Genomic DNA, 16,932 nt, shown 5'->3' with positions numbered 1-16,932 from the left:
TTTCTCCCCAGATCTACCTTGTTAGCAGCACATTCATAGAGCTCGCCAGCCCGGAAATAAGTTACCTCTGGTTTGTTCAGGGCCCTCACCTCCTCCCTGCAGGCTGTCTCTTCATTGTTGGTAATTAGTCCTACTACTGTTGTGTCGTCTGCAGACTTGATGATTGAGTTGGAGGCATGCGTGGCTACGCAGTCATGGGTGAACAAGGAATACAGGAGGGGGCTGAGCACGTATCCTTGTGGGGCCCCATTGTTGAGGATAAGCGAAGTGGGGTGTTGTTTCCTACCTTCACCACCTGGTGGTGGCCCTATGAGCTTGGAGAGTACTACGGTGTTGAATGCTGAGCTATAGTCAATGAACAACATTCTTACATATGTATTCCTCTTGTCCAGATGGGATAGGGCAGTGTGCAGTGCGATGCCGATTGCATCTGTGGATCTATTGGGGCGGTAAGCAAATTGAAGTGGGTCTAGGGTTTCAAGGAAGGTAGAGGCGATATGATCCTTAACTAGCCTCTCAAAGCACTTCATGATGGCAGAAGTGAGTGCTATGGGGCAATAGTCATTTAGTTCAGTTACCGTACTTTCTTGGGTATGGGAACAATTGTGGACATCTTGAAGCATGTGGGGACAGCAGACTGGGATAGGGAGAGGTTGAATTTGTCCGTAATCCCTCCGGCCAGCTGGTCTGCGCATGCTCTGAGGACGCGGCTAGGGATGCCGTCTGGGCTGGCATCCTTGCAAGGGTTAACATGCTTAAATGTCTTACTCATGTTGGCCATGGAGAAGGAGAGCCCACAGTCCTTGGCAGCGAGCCACGTCGGTGGCAATGTGTTATCATCAAAGCGGGCGAAGAAGGTGTTTAGCTTGTCTGGAAGCAAGGCGTAGGTGACCTGGCTGGTTTTCCCTTTGTAGTCCGTGATTTTCTGTAGACCCTGCCACATACATCTAGTGTCTGAGCAGTTGAATTGCGACTCCACCTTGTCTCTATACTGACTTTTTGCCTGTTTGATTGCCTTACGGAGGGAATAACTACACTGTTTGTATTCAGTCATGTTTCCAGTCACCTTGCCATGGGTAAATGCGATGGTTTGCTCTTTCAGTTTTACGTGAACGCTGCAATATATCTACGTTTTCTGGTTAGGGTAGGTTTTATTCTTGAAGACTACCCGGAACATATCCCGGTCCGCGTGATCAAATCAGTATTGAAGCATGGATTCCGATTGATCATGTCAGCGTTGAATAGTCCTTAACAAGGGTACTTCCTGTTTGAGTTTCTGCCTATAGGAAGGGAGGATCAACATGGAGTCGTGATCAGATTTGCCGAAGGGAGGGCGGGAGAGGGCCTTGTAGGCATCCCGGAAGTTGGAGTAGAAGTGGTCGAGTGTTTTAGCAGCTCGAGTACTACAGGCAATGTGTTGATGGAACTACGGTAGCATTTTCCACAAATTTGCTTTGTTAAAATCCCCAGCTACAATAAATGCGCCTCGGGATATGTGGTTTCCATTTTGCATAAAGTCCAGTGTTCTTTGAGGGCCATTGTGGTATTGGCTTGAGGGTCAATATACACGGCTGTGACTATAACCAAAGGGAATTCTCTTGGAAGGTAATACGGTCTGCATTTGATTGTGAGGTATTCTTGGTTGGGTGAACAAAAGCACTTGAGTTCCTGTATGTTATCACAATCACATGAGTAGATAATCATAAAACATACACCACTGCCTTTCTTCTTCCCGGGGAGATATTGTTCCGTGAAACAGAGTATCTTACAATCCCTGATGTCTCTCTGGAAGGAAATCCTCACCCTGAGCTTGTCAACTTTATTATCCAGAGACTGAACATTAGCGAGTAATATACTAATATAAGCGGTGGATGGTGTGTGCGCCTCTGGAATCAGTTCAATTTCCCTAGGGGGTATGAACAAAGAATCCAATTCGGGAAAGTCGTATTCCTGGTCGTAATGCTGGTGAGTTACTGTCGCTCTGATATCCAAATGTTTTTCCAGGCTGTAAGTAATAACACATTTCCTGGGCTAATAATGTAAAAACAACACATAGAAAAACAAAATAATGCAAAGTATCCTAAGAGCTAGAAGCACGGCAGCCCTATCCGTCGGCCCATTTTGTCTCACATAAGACCACTAGGTTTTTATGGGTATTATGACATCTCCACTGTGGGGCTCTATTCACCACTCTGTCCAACGGCAAACTCCGCCCACATAACAACTACCTCAGCCATGACGAACAGTGGCATAGAGACATCGCTGACATCGCTTTACGTCCCGCGACTCCTGCCGTGTCAACAGACTTCACCCAAACAAACAAAAACGGACTCTCGGAGAATGAATGTACAACTGATAAATAGTCACTGATATTTCAGTCAGATGGCTAGCTAGCTAGGTTAATCAAGGGCTCTGGCTGTTAACCAGATCGCTAGCTAGCTGGCTAGAAGGATGAAGTTAGAAGCTAACATTCAAATGGAACCTGACCTCAGCAGGAGCTGTTGACTGAAATTAAAGTGGAACTGACAGCGTTTTAACTACTTTGCAGATATGTAACAGACAATCATAATATCAATCAAAAATATAAAATTCCTAGTTTATGCTACAAAGCCAACTTTATAAGAGGTTTAAAAATAGGTTATATTTGACTCAAAACTCCATGAAGTACAGTAAGGCATTGTTGGCAGAATAAATTGATGCAGTTCAATGCATGATTAATATAATTCACCAATACATTTCTTGGTAGTCCCAAAAATATTGCTATCAGGTTGTAAATCACAGCTGGTCTCCTACATTGTTTGCTGCCTCCACTAAATTTTGCAGTCTGGCTTCAGTCTGGTTTTTAAAGCTTAACAATTAATAACCTAAAATCCAAATCTGCAACAAAATACCATGCAAAGGAGAAACATGTAAGTTAGTTATCTATTTATTAAGCTAAAAACACGGAGCCTGACGTTAGCTAGCTAACCGCTGGGAGGAAGTCATGTCATTGGAGGAGTGGGTGAGTGACCGACTTTTCCCCCTCATATCATTTTTTAAGTGGCTACAGCTAGAGATGCAGGTGTCATGGTTAGCTAGCAAGAAATGTGAATAACTTTACTAGCTAGCTACGGGGTTGGCAGGTCTAGCTAAAATGTCCAGACCAATGACCACTCAAAACCAGCCCAAAAGGCCTGAGAACTAGCCACCAAAACAATTTCGCAGCAAGAGAGGAGTTTATTTATTCTACCTTCATATAACTAGGAAAGTCAGTTATGAACAAACTCCTATTTTCAATGATGGCCTAGGAACAGTTGGTTAACTGCCTAGTTCAGCGGCAGAACAACACATTTTTACCTTGTCAGCTCGGGGATTCAATCTTGCAACCTTTTGGTTACTAGTCCAATGTTCTAACCACTACCTGCCGCCAGAGTTGCCACCTCTATACAATAACATTATCAGCCAATTAAGAAAGAATATTGAAGTAACTTATTACGAGGTTAGAAGTAAAATTCAGTTTTCATCCAAATAATAATTGTGAGCTATAATGTGACGTAATTAAGGAATTTAAATATGTCTTAAGATAAAATATAATTTTCTCATATTAAACTGGCCAGATGATTTTCCATCAATGGAGATCGATTTAACTAGTTTGACTGCTATTATTGTCACACCCTGATCTGTTTCACCTGTCCTTGTGATTGTCTCCACCCCCTCCAGGTGTCGCCCATCTTCCCCTGTGTATTTATACCTGTGTTCTCTGTTTGTCGCCCTCCTGGTTTTGATCCTTGCTTGTGCTGACTCTGAGCCCGCCTGCCCGACCACTCTGCTTGTCCCTGACCCTGACTGCCGACCTGTACCATTGCCCCACCTCTGATTTACTGACCCCTGCCTGCCTTGACTTGTCTATTGCCTGCCCCTGTTGGAATATTAAAACATTGTCAATTTGATGTGTCTGCATCTGGGTCTTATCTTGATTCCTGATAGTATGAACTGGCCATAACTGACGCCATCTCCACCCAGGGAGCCACCATCAGTAGACACAAGGAATTGCTCGTGGCCTTGTGGTGGGGGTCCAAATGTTGGCTGAACGCCATGACCGGGCATTGGACTGTTTGCTGGAGCAATTCCACGGGTTGTCTGGAAGGCCGCCTACCACGGTGGTAACCCCACAACTCCTCAGCAACTCAGCTGCTAGCAACGCCGTGTCATCGGTCACTCCACCTTCTCGGGTGTGGACTTACCTCCTCCGGAACGCTTCAATGGAGAGTCAATTACCTGTCAGGCATTCCTAGCTCAGTGTGCTCTCGTCTTCGAGCTTCAGCCCTCCTACTTCCCTTCGTATCGCTCCAAGATAGCCTACCTCATCACGCTGATGTCCGGGAGGGCACTCACCTGGGCTACTGCCATGTGGGAACAGCCAGCCACGTGTGCTAGTCTGGAGGGGTTCGTTTGAGGTTTTTGATGCCCCATTCTCCGGAGGCTAATCCAGCATCGGCAGGACTCCTGCAGTGTAGCTGATTATGAGGTGGATTTCCGCACATTGGCAATGGAGACTGCTTGGAATCAAGACGCACTGTTTGATATGTTCCTGCACAGTGTATTGGAGGAGGTCAAGGATGAGCTTTCAGCCCAGGAGCTACCTACTGAGATCGATTCCCTCATTGCTTTGACCTTCCATATCGATGGGTGTTTACGGGAACAACGGAGGAAGAGGAAATTGGATTTCGCTCGCATGCCCAGGGATCCCAACTTACCTCCAAGTCATCCCGGAAGCTACCGACGGTCTCATCGCCGAGATAAACCGAGGCTTCCCGACCTGCCCGAGGGCTGCAGAAGACGGCCGAGTCATCGCTTCCTGAGCCTATGCCACGAGGCAGAGCTGGGCTGTCGCCAGCGGAATGGCAACGCAGGATTGACATGAATAGTTGTCTGTATTGCGGGACTCTTGGTCATTTCATGTCCTCTTGTCGTTTAAAAAAAAAAGGCTCACCGGTAGGAGTGAACTCGAACCACAGTGAGGCTATCCAGTTCCTGCTCATCAAGTCCCCTCAGATTCCCGTAGTATTGTGGTTCTCCCGGCTCCAGCTACACAATCCCCTCATTAACTTGTCTACTGGTGCCATCATGGGCTGGAGCCCGTTCTACCATGCCCATTGCCTGAAATCAGCACAACCTGCCTGGGACATCTTCCCGGGGGCTCGGATGGTGCCCCTGGCCTCTCCGTCATTCCAGCGGAGTACCAGGACCTCCGGGAGGTGTTCAGCAAGGCCCGGGCAACTTCACTCCCACCGCACCGACCTTCTGAATGTGGGATTAACCTTCTCCCTAGCACGACTCCGCCCGGGGACGACTGTACTCTCTGTCGGGACCAGAGACCAAGGCGATGGAGACCTATATTGGGGACTCCCTTGCTGCAGGATTCATCCGTTCTTCTTCTTCTCCCGCCGGGGCAGGGTTCTTCTTTGTGGAGAAGAAGGACATGACCCTGCGCCCGTGCATCGACTACTGGGGTCTCAACGACATAACAATGAAGAACCGCTATCACTCATCTCCTCTGCCTTCGGGCCGCTCCAGCGGGCCACCGTGTATTCCAAGCAGAATCTACAGAACGCCTACCACCTGGTGCGGATAAGGGAAGGGGCCGAGTGGAAGACCGCTTTCCACAATGGCCAGTGGTCACTACGAGTATCTGGTCATGCCATTTAGCCTTACCAACGCCACTGCTGTGTTCCAGGCTCTGGTCAATGATGTTCACCATGACATGTTTAACCGGTTTGTCTTTATCTACCTAGATTACATCCTCATCTTCTCCTGTTCCACCCAAGAACACGTGCTACACATCTGACAGGTTGTCCAACGCCTCCTGGAGAACCAGCTGTTTGTAAAAGCAGAGAAGTGCGAGTTCCATCGATCCACCATCACTTTTCTGGGTTTCAACATCACCGCAGGGAGTGTGCAAATGGATCCCGGGAAGGTGGATTGGCCCCAGCCTACTTCTATGGTGCAGCTGCAACACTTCTTGGGGTTTGCCAACTTCTATTGCCGCTTTATCCAGGGTTACAGCACCCTAGCTTTCCCCCTGCACCTCGTCCAAGGTTTCGTTCAGATGGTCTCCAGCTGCTGACCGGGCATTCCGGGACCTCAAACATCGCTTCACCGCAGCTCCCATCTTGGTTCCTCCTGACCCTTCCCGTCAGTTCGTGCTGGAGGCTGATGCTTCTGATGTCGGAGTGGGGGCGGTCCTGTCCCAGCGTTCTGCCCTGGACCTCAAGCTACATACCTGCACCTTTGTCTCCCACTGCCTCAACGCCACGGAAAGGATCTACGATGTGGGGAATCGTGAGCTTCTCACGGTGAAGATGGCATTGGAGGAATGGCAGCACTGGCCGGAGGGAGAGGAACACCCATTCATCATGTAGACCAACCAGGCAACCTGGAGCATCTCCGCACCGCCAAGCGTCTCAACTCCAGGCACCCAAGATGGGCCCTGCTTTTCACACTGTTCAACTTCTCCCTCTCGTGCCGAGAATGTCAAGCTGGATGCGCTGTCCCGCCACTATAGTCCCACAGGTACAACCCCGGAGCCCAAGACCATCCTTCCTACCTCGTGCCTGGTGACGGCACTCAACTGGAGTACAGTGAAACAGGTCTGGGAGGCACAGCGGTCACAGCCGAACCCTGGAGGGGGCCTGGAGGGGGCCCTGATAATCGGATGTTTGTCACTGACGTTGTCCTCTCTGCGGTCCTGGAGTGGGCCCAACAATACTTTTGGTGGCCTATGATGGTTCTGGATGTCGCCACGTTTGCCTCTGCCTTCAAGGTCTCTTCGGCAAGCTCTGGCTGGTCTTCTGCAACCACTGCCTTTCCCTCATCGTCCCTGGTCCCACATATTCCTGGATTCGTCACAGGTCTCCCCCCGTCTGAGGGCAACACTGCCATCCTGACTATGGTCGGCCGGTTTTCCAAGGCCGCTCACTTCATTTCTCTCTCCCAAACTACCCTCGGCCAAAGAGACAGCCCAGCTCATGGTGCAGCATGTCTTCCGGATCCATGGACTGCCCGTGGACATGGTGTCTGACCGGGGGCCTCATTTCTCGTCCCGGTTGTGGAAGGCATTCTGTGCCCTCATTGCGTCGTCGGCCTGCCTGTCCTCTGGGTTCCACCCCTAGTCCAATAGCCAGTCGACGCAAGCCAACCAGCTGCCTGGTCTCTGCCAACCCCACCTCCTGGAGCCAGCAGCTGGTGTGGGTCGAGTACGCCCGCAACACCCTTCCCTGCTCCGTGCCTATCTCCGTTTGCCACGTGTCTATCTCCGTCTGAGTGTTCCCTGGGGTATCAGCCCCCGCTCTTCCCCGAGCAGGAAGAAGAGGTCGGCGTACCTTCTGCCCAGATGTTTGTCTGCCGCTGTCGTCGTAACTGGAGGAGAGCCCGACTACCTCCAGGTATTGACGACAAGAGGATTGCCATCGGACTCCGGCTTCCCGGTATCGTCTCGGGTTAAAGGTATGACTATCCACCCGGGATCTGCCCCTCCAGGTGGAATCCGGCTAACTCTCCCCCCGGTTTATAGGTCCATTTTCCATCTCCAAGATGATTAGCCCCTCTGCTGTTCGTCTTCTGTTGCCCCGTACCCTTTGTTTACATCCCACCTTTCATGTGTTCAGAGTCAAACCTATGTCTCACAGCCCTTTGTCTCCTGTTTCCAGGCCCACCCCTCTCCCCTGTCTCATTGACGGCCAACTAGCTTACTCTGTGAAGCGTCTCCTGAAAGTTCAACCTCAGGGCAGGGGGTTCCAGTACCTGGTTGACTGGGAGGGTTATGGCCCAGAGGAAATGTGCCGAGTCCCCGCCAGGGACATACTGGACCCAGGCCTCATCGCGTATTTTCAACTCCGACGCCCCGGTCAACCAGGTATGCGCCCAGATAGGATGCCAGGTGGTGCCCCTAGAGTTGGGGGGTACTGTCACACCCTGATCTGTTTCACCTGTCCTTGTGATTATCTCCACCTCCATCCAGGTGTCGCCCATGTTCCCCATTATCCCCGGTGTATTTATACCTGTGTTCTCTGTTTGACCGCTGCCAATTCGTCTTGTTTTGTCAGGTCAACCAGCGTTTTTCTTCCCAGCTCCTATTTTTCTAATCTCTCTTTTCTCGCCCTCCTGGTTTTGACCCTTGCCTGTACTGACTCTGGGCCCGCCTGCCTGACCACTCTGCCTGCCCCTGACCCTGAGCCTGCCTCCCGACCTATACCTTTGACCCACCTCTGGATTGTTGACCTCTGCCTACCCTGACCCTGCCTGCCATCCGGTACCGTTGCCCCACCTTTGGTTTACTGACCCCTGCCTGCCTTGACTTGTCTATTGCCTGCCCCTGTTGGAACATTAAAACATTATTAATTTTACGTGATTCCTGATAATGATTAAGCAATAAGGCATGAGGCGAGGGAGTATGGTATATGGCCAGTATACCACGGCTAAGAGTTGTTTTTAAGCATGATGCAAAGTGGAGTGCCTGGATACAGCTATTAGCCATGGTATACTGTCCATATACCACAAATCCCTGGGGTGCCTTCTTGCTATTGGCTATCAACATAATTAGAACAGTAACAATTATTTTTTTGTCATACCCCTGGTATACCACAGCTTTCAGCCAATCAGCATACCGGGCTCAAACATGGTTTATAATTGTAAATACATCTATTTTGCAAGGGCATAACTATAGATAAATCCGACAGGAGAGTTTGAGTGATGAAAGTTGGACAGAGGATCTCAATCTCCGAGCAAGAAACACTTGAACGAACTTAAAACAAAGTAATGTTAGGCTATTTTCTGGCAATTGCGCCATTGTGATGTGCAAGATCTTAAGACTGCAAACAGATATAAATGGCACATTTGTGAGATCGACTTGTCATTTTAATTGACATAGGCTAAAGACTAAAATCTGGCTTTATCATTGTAATACAACTTTGCCATGGTTTGCTTGCTTAGCTAGATGCAGGTAGCCTATAGCCCCTGATAGGCCTACATCTCATTTCCTACAGTAGCCTAAGCAAGACGTAAACTGAATATTGTACTTCATACCTTTCAGACTGTCAGTATGATCGAAAGTATGGATTATACCCCTCGTGCTTTGCGCAGGTCGAGTAACAATAACAACAAAGTCACGCCGGTGACGTGACAGCGTGGGAGGACGTGCCCCCACAGTTCATATTGTCTCTTATTTTTTCTCGCAAAGTTAGTTTAGTCTTATCACGCAAGTTGACTGCTTCCGTTTTTTGGATCGCATCTTCCCAGGTATAGGTAGGGTAAGCTAAACTCTATGGGAGTTGTGTGTACTGTCTGTCAGCAACAGCCTGTGACCTGTGGGTGAGAGTGTGACATTCGCCTTGCAAAGCTGTGTGATAGCTCTGCACCTATCCCTTTTATCTGATGATATTAGGCTTCCTTAGCTTGTGCTGACTTAGCCCTCCAGCTAGCGTGTGTGTGTGTGTGTGTGGGGGGGGCACTGTATTCCTGTGCTAACCTTGTCAAGATCCCCCACTGCTGTGCTCACCATCAAGGCCACCTTGATCATCGAGGCCTTCTCATCGAGGCCTTCTTGATAACAGTGATGACTAAAGGATTCCACCCTGAAATCATATAATTGTACGAAATGTGTTAAGAGTCATAATTCCATAATATGTGTGACTAGACCATTGTGTTACTATGTAGTAATGTGAGAGTTGAGAGAACAAAGGACAATGGGAAAGAGGCTCCTTCCAAGTGTGTGTGTGTGTGTGTGTGTGTGTGTGTGTGTGTGTGTGTGTGTGTGTGTGTGTGTGTGTGTGTGTGTGTGTGTGTGTGTGTGTGTGTGTGTATGGGGGGGTTATAAAGACTGTTCACATTTTGGATGACTTTAGAATGTTCTCTGAATAAAGAACCAACCTTTTGCAGAAATCTGGGAAATCTTTGCCTAATTCTTATTAACCCTAGCTTTACAACAACGGGGGAATTGGTCAAAGCTATAGTGATTGTTATCATCATTGGGATTGCAAATTTTCGTGACACTTCTTAACAACGCTATCAACAAGGCAGGTCCTACAGGCCCTAGTTTTGTTGCACCTTAACTACTGTTCAGTCGTGTGGTCAGGTGCACAGCTGGCCCTTGGATGTACACAGAGAGCTAATATTAATAATATGCATGTCAATCTCTCCTTGCTCAAAGTGGAGGAAAGATTGACTTCATTACTACTTGTATTCATGAAAGGTATTGACATGTTCAATGCACCTGTCTAAACTACTGGCACACAGCTCCGACACCCATGCATACCCCACAAGACATGCCACAAGACGTGTCTTCACAGTCGTCTTCCCATAGTCCAGAACAGACTATGGGAGTCACACAGTATTGCATAGAGCCATGACTACATGGAACTCTATTCCACATCAACTGACTGACTTGGGGACTGTGAAGAGTAACTGACGTAATAAAATAATATTAGATATAAAAAACACCTTATAGAACAGCGGGGACTGTGAAGTTTCACAAACATAGGCACAGACACATGCATAAACACACACACAATAACATACGCACTATACACACACGTACACATGGATTTAGTACTGTAGATATGTGGTAGTGGTGGAGTAAGGGCCTTAGGGCACACAGTGTGTTGTGAAATCTATGAATGTATTGTAATGTTTTTTAAATCGTATAAACTGCCTTGATTTTGCTGGACCCCCAGGAAGAGTAGCTGCAACCTTGCAGCTAATGGGGATCTATAATAAATACAAACTCGGAACTGGTCACTTCCCTAGATAACCGAGTTTAGGAAGGTTGTTAGCCTAGCCAGCTATAACACTTGAGATTTGAATTAAGTAGCTTGCCAGCATTTATTTCACCTCAGACTTTCAAGGACATTTATGTAAAAACAATGTATGAAAACAATATTTTATTGCAAACATTTTGAACAACAACCATTGTTAGACATTTAATTAATTTAAGCCAAAGTAAGGTTCCAAAGGTAGCCAATGGGCAGAGCTCAATGAAGTAGGCCAGTGTTTTTGAGAGATGGGCCCAGATTGCAGAGGGGTCATCCACATAAAAAGGCTCAGTGAGCAAAGTGAAACTGTATCATTTGTGTCCAACACAGGTGTGGAAGGTCACTGGCTTGTGAGAATCGCCATAGTGATCTGCCTGGATTTCACTGGTGTATTTACACAAGTAGTTCTCTGCAAAGTCAATATACATATGATCTCCTCTTTCCGCAGGTTCTCTTTTAATTCCCTTAGTTTGGAGTATTGATGTCGCATGTTGTACACGTGTTTCCACAACTTCTCTTTCAATCCTTTGGAGAAGTCCTCCAATAGAATCTGCAGTGTGCTACACGCCTTTTCTTTTACTGCCAAATAGACAGCGAACTTCTCCATGTTTCCCTCTTTGTTTTTCCTTCTCTCTCTTCAGCTTTATTTTTCCACTCCAACCACCATGTCTGCTCACCAGCATCACAGTCAGATGTTTTAAGCTCTTTTGCTTGGCAAAAGGAGCACTCTGTGTACATGCACTCTTTCTTCAGGTTCTCACAGCACAAATACGCAATAAGGTTCTCAATCTTTCTGCAGCTCATCAGTTTGTGATGGTGTAGGTTGTCCGCCATGAACTGGAGGTTGGCGTGGGTTTTGCAGAGGCATGTGTCCCTATCCTGGATTGTTGGCTTGACAACCCAAAAATGACTTATTTTGCAGAATTCATAGTAGTACATTTTAATCTCAGATTTGTCACTCTTAAAATTCTGATAAAGGTCTTCAATTGTGCCATACAATAAGCACTTCTGCTTTTTGTTGTTCCTCGTTAGTGTGTCCTTTTCCCCTGTTGTTACTCTACTGTTGACATCACGTGCACAGAATCTAGTGATTTTATTTTCTGTGGCTGTGCTAATTATGTTACACTGCTTTTTCCTGGAGTATTGAAAACTTGTTGGCCTGTTTCCATTTGCCCTCTGATCAGACCATACTTTCTCAGGATGTTGCCTCTGAGCATTTGTTTGTTCTTGGCACTGCACAGTTTTTGATACTTTTGCTTTAACTCTGCAATGATGGCATTTTGAAACAAGAAATTCCTTCTTAATAAGTTCTTAGGAGTTCCCTTCATTTGATGTTTTGTCTTTGTCTTTGGGGAATCTTGTCTCTCCATTTTCTTCATCAGTTGATCATACCTTTTTTGGGGTATTTTTCAGCTTTCCGTAAAGTTTTATCAAGTTTGACATTTGTCATGCAACGATCTCTGTATGTTTTTGAGCGACCTCTTCCAACCTTTTTCCTTCCATCAAGTATTTGACTTCTCATTCCTGTTGCAGATGATGAGGAAGGGGTATCAGGGCGTGCATCAGTGGCAGGTAAGTTAGGGGCAGGTATGTTGGCCTCATGTTCTGGCTGCAAGTCATCTGGTGACTGAGGTGGTGTGTTGCCTGATCTCCATTGCAACTGTTCTCTTTAAAGTCTGTATTCTATTCCGTTGGTTGCATTTCCATTGCCTTCTCTTGCTTATTTGTTCTCGCTTTGTAAGCTCAGAGATAGATTTCACTTCTTCCTTATCTTTTTCCTTCCAGTATCTCTTCCTGTCTATTTGCAGATGTTCCTGGTATCGGATCTTTTTTTACATGTTGTTTCTATGTCTGTGACCTCTGTGCTGTTTTATGTGGCATCTTTTAAAAGCAAAGAAAAATACTACTTAAGTTTTCAATTTGTGCACACCTTGGAGAATTTTCTAGATTAAATTAATTTAAAACATGATTAAATTAAAAAAATTAAAAAAGTAATAACAATGGATTTTGCCATTTCCACCACATTCTGTCATTTCCACCAGTTAAGTTTGTGATGGAAATGACTGTCATGGAAATGACACTTCTACAGTTTTTGGAGAAAAATGACAGACTGCTTAGCATGCTTTGGCTAGTATTACAGCTAGCATATAGTTTACACTAAATACATAAAAAGTAAAAAAATTATTATAATAATTCTACCACAAATTAAAGAAACTATAGCCTGTTTAGAAATGACCGACAATAAAAATATTCTCTACACAAGCAATATTTAGCTTAACATTCTCCAAAACTTTATTAATGAGGAATTTGCCCTCAGTAGTGGAAATGACATCACTACCAAAGGACGGGTATATTTTGTGTAAATAACAATATAAATTGATTCTCTCCATAGTAGATAACATGATATAATGTGTCATTATTAATGTTTGCTCATAGAAAAACAGTAGGACCTCAAAAAAAGGGGACAAGGGCAAAACAGTGAAATTGAGGTATAAAATGCATCTGAAAAGTATCTCAAGTTCTTGATAGAGAGGTGTTAAAACATCTGGGGGATTGTAAGTGTGAACTTAACACAAAGAATAGAAACATATTTTTTTAAATAAAATCCCAAAAATGTACCCTGAAGACATAGACGTGCCCGTAGCTGCAGAATCACCCATTAATAACTTGTTTCTCTTCAAATGGTTATAGAATACAACATGTTAGAGTCAACTAAGGGCCTTTTACACTGGTGCACTACTGAAAACTGAATTGTAGTTCAGCTCACATGAGATATTAAGAACATGAACGGGATTTAAAAGATAACACATTACAATTTAAACATCTTCACATGCTATTTTTCTGGACATTTCTATCTTTCAGTCCAAACGAAACATTTTGGGAGGGATGACCTGATGTGCATTTTGTGTCATTTTTAACTACATAAAATTACATTAGGCTTCCCTATAGACCTGCATGAAAATCCATTGTAGATTCAGTGAGCAGGTAATCTATTGGGTCAGGGCTGGGTCTCTCACAGGGGACTTGGCATGGTGGCAGATTTGACCCATTTGCAAAGTAGGCTGATGGCATCACTTACCGCTCAACTGTGACCCATTTCAAACTGTGCTTTCGAGATTATGCTGAAAATGTGTGATGGTAACTCCAAAAGCATATTTTCAGGTGTTTTTTTCTGATGCCATTCAAAACAAAGCAACTTGATCCAGTCAAGTCAACCTTTCATGGTAATAAACAGACGACTTAAAGCTTAAACCAAACTGCTGGTCAAACCCACTGCTCATACTGTGTTCATTGAAATATACCATATGAGAAGCAGTGAATACACTAACTTGGGAAAAAAATGTTTTGCATTTGGCTGCCCTCTGTTAGAGAGATGCAACATGCAGAAATCGCTTCTCCAATTCATAGTTGCTAAAATTCTAATAGTTTGCTTAGTTTCAGTTTGACAAAACAAGCACTCATAGTGTAGTGAATCATTATGCCATCTAAACTGCTGTGAAATATATTTTCCATAACCCAAAATATTGTGTTTGAAGCTGGTGTACAAAACTGAAAGTATAAGATGCAAAAAAACACATTTAAATCAAATATATTTGTCACATACACCTGGTTAGCAGATGTTAATACGAGTGTAGTGAAATGTTGTGCTTCTAGTTCCGACAATGCAGTACTAACCAACGAGTAATCTAACTAACAATTCCAAAACTACTACCTTATACACACAAGTGTAAAGGGATAAAGAATATGTTCTTCATGATGCTCTCTGCGCTTTTAACAGACCTCTGAGACTATCACAGTGCAGGTGCATTTATACGGACACTTGATTACACACAGGTGGATTGTATTTATCATCATTAGTCATTTAGGTCAACATTGGATCATTCAGAGATCCTCACTGAACGTCTGGAGAGAGTTTGCTGCACTGAAAGTAAAGGGGCTGAATAATTTTGCACGCCCAATTTTTCAGTTTTTGATTTGTTAAAAAAGTTTGAAATATCCAATAAATGTTGTTCCACTTCATGATTGTGTCCCACTTGTTGTTGATTCTTCACAAAAAAATACAGTTTTATATCTTTATGTTTGAAGCCTGAAATGTGGCAAAAGGTCGCAAAGTTCCAGAGGGCCGAATACTTTCGCAAGGCACTGTATACATATGAGATGAGTAATGTAGGGTATGTAAACAAAGTGGCATAGTTTAAAGTGGCTAGTGATACATGTATTACATAAAGATACAGTAGATGATATAGAGTACAGTATATACATATAGATATGATATGAATAATGTAGGGTATGTAAACATTATATTAAGTAGCATTGTTTAAAGTGGCTAGTGATATATTTTACATCAATTTCCATCAATTCCCATTATTAAAGTGGCTGGAGTTGAGTTAGTGTCTTGGCAGCAGCCAGTCAATGTTAGTGGTGGCTGTTTAACAGTCTGATGGCCTTGAGATAGAAGCTGTTTTTTCAGTCTCTCGGTCCCAGCTTTGATGCACCTGTACTGACCTCGCCTTCTGGATGATAGCGGGGTGAACAGACAGTGGCTCGGGTGGTTGTTGTCCTTGATGATCTTTATGGCCTTCCTGTGACATAAGAAAGGGAAGCATAGAAATAACTTACATTGAACAGGTCTATGTGAATTTGGTCGGGTCGCCCAAAAAGTTACATCTTGTATCTTTAGAGGTTGTGGAATTGGCAGGTTCAGCATCATGTGTGACAGGATACAGACCATTTACAGTACGTTCTAAAATCACCTTTTTTGGAAAGTACTTGGCAGATTTATAGTAAAGAGAAAGAGTAACAAAAAAAGTGAATTACATGTCACGTTATATCTTTCCTCCCACTAAATTGCCACAGGACAACTCTAAACGTCAGAATATGCAATGCCCTTGCCATTTCCCCCTTACATTTTCATCTTCCCTGGCAAGAGCAAAGTGTTTTGAATGTGCCTATATAGACAGCTACAGAAATCAGAGCTATATGTGTGCATATTACAAATACACCAGTTAATGATGATGATAATAATCATTTGTTTGTTACTTTCTGTAATAAATATACCCTACCACATGTAGTAAGGATTTTAATTTATATGCACAGTTGGATTTAAATAATCTATGTATTAATAAATTCACTGTTTATATTTATATTTCCATAGAGCGTTAAATACGTTCCAATATAGACAAAGGACAAACACATTTATTTGTATCTATTCATCAAATTAGTATGAAGAGATACAGAACACCATTAAATATGATGCATAAAAATGGACAGAGGGTAGTCACTGAATGTATCAACATTATAATCAAACTTACTGCAAAAGAGAAATCCAATGATTCCTTTGTGCATCAATACATTTTATAATAACCACTGTTCACAATATCTTACAAAAAAGGTAAATATGATACAGAGCTATTGTTTTACGATAAAGCTGATCCATCACAATATCAGTCTTTCCCAAATTAGCGTTCATACGCCATACTATGGAGTAAAACAGAAGAATTATAAACCTGTGTGTTGAAGCTGCTTCTGCCTCAGCACCACAGAGAGCCAGCCATGGCAGGTCATCAAAAAGCAACTTGTTCCCACTCCACCTGTTCAAAACGCTATTAATCTGCAGCCTTCCAATAGAAGGCTTGGCTTTGTCCCGGGAGCCAATAGAAATACGAGAGCTGCGGGACCGACCAATCCAAGGCAGCATTCTAATATGTCCTTTCTTTATCAAGGTGCCACTCCACTTCAAGATACTGCTTATTTATGACCCCCGAGGAGAGAGCAGGGAGGAGATATTTGTCTTAAGGAGCAACTGTGAACACTGTTTCTCAGGTTGCACAACACCTATGTTGATTTTGGAACTGTCACCTTTAGTACTATGGTACAAAGCAGGTGAAGGAAGACAGTGAAGAGGTTTTATGCTGGCACCAGCCCTCTGCTGTCATAGCCAGCTAGAGAGACACCTCTGCAGATACCAGTGACCTGGAGTAATCTAGTCCTCAGATAGGGGACATTGGCATCAGCATAATTTGAACATCAAAAGACTGGATTAAGAAATAAGAACACAATCAACGAACCCGTATTCATCCAGTCTTGGTGAGAGAGGTAAACGTGAACCTTTGTGGGCCGCACTGGGAATTTTCATGACTGGACC

The sequence above is a fragment of the Oncorhynchus masou genome, chromosome 25 (genome assembly GCF_036934945.1).
Source record: "Oncorhynchus masou masou isolate Uvic2021 chromosome 25, UVic_Omas_1.1, whole genome shotgun sequence".
NCBI classification, from domain to species: domain Eukaryota; kingdom Metazoa; phylum Chordata; class Actinopteri; order Salmoniformes; family Salmonidae; genus Oncorhynchus; species Oncorhynchus masou.
This window is presented reverse-complemented; position numbering follows the sequence as displayed.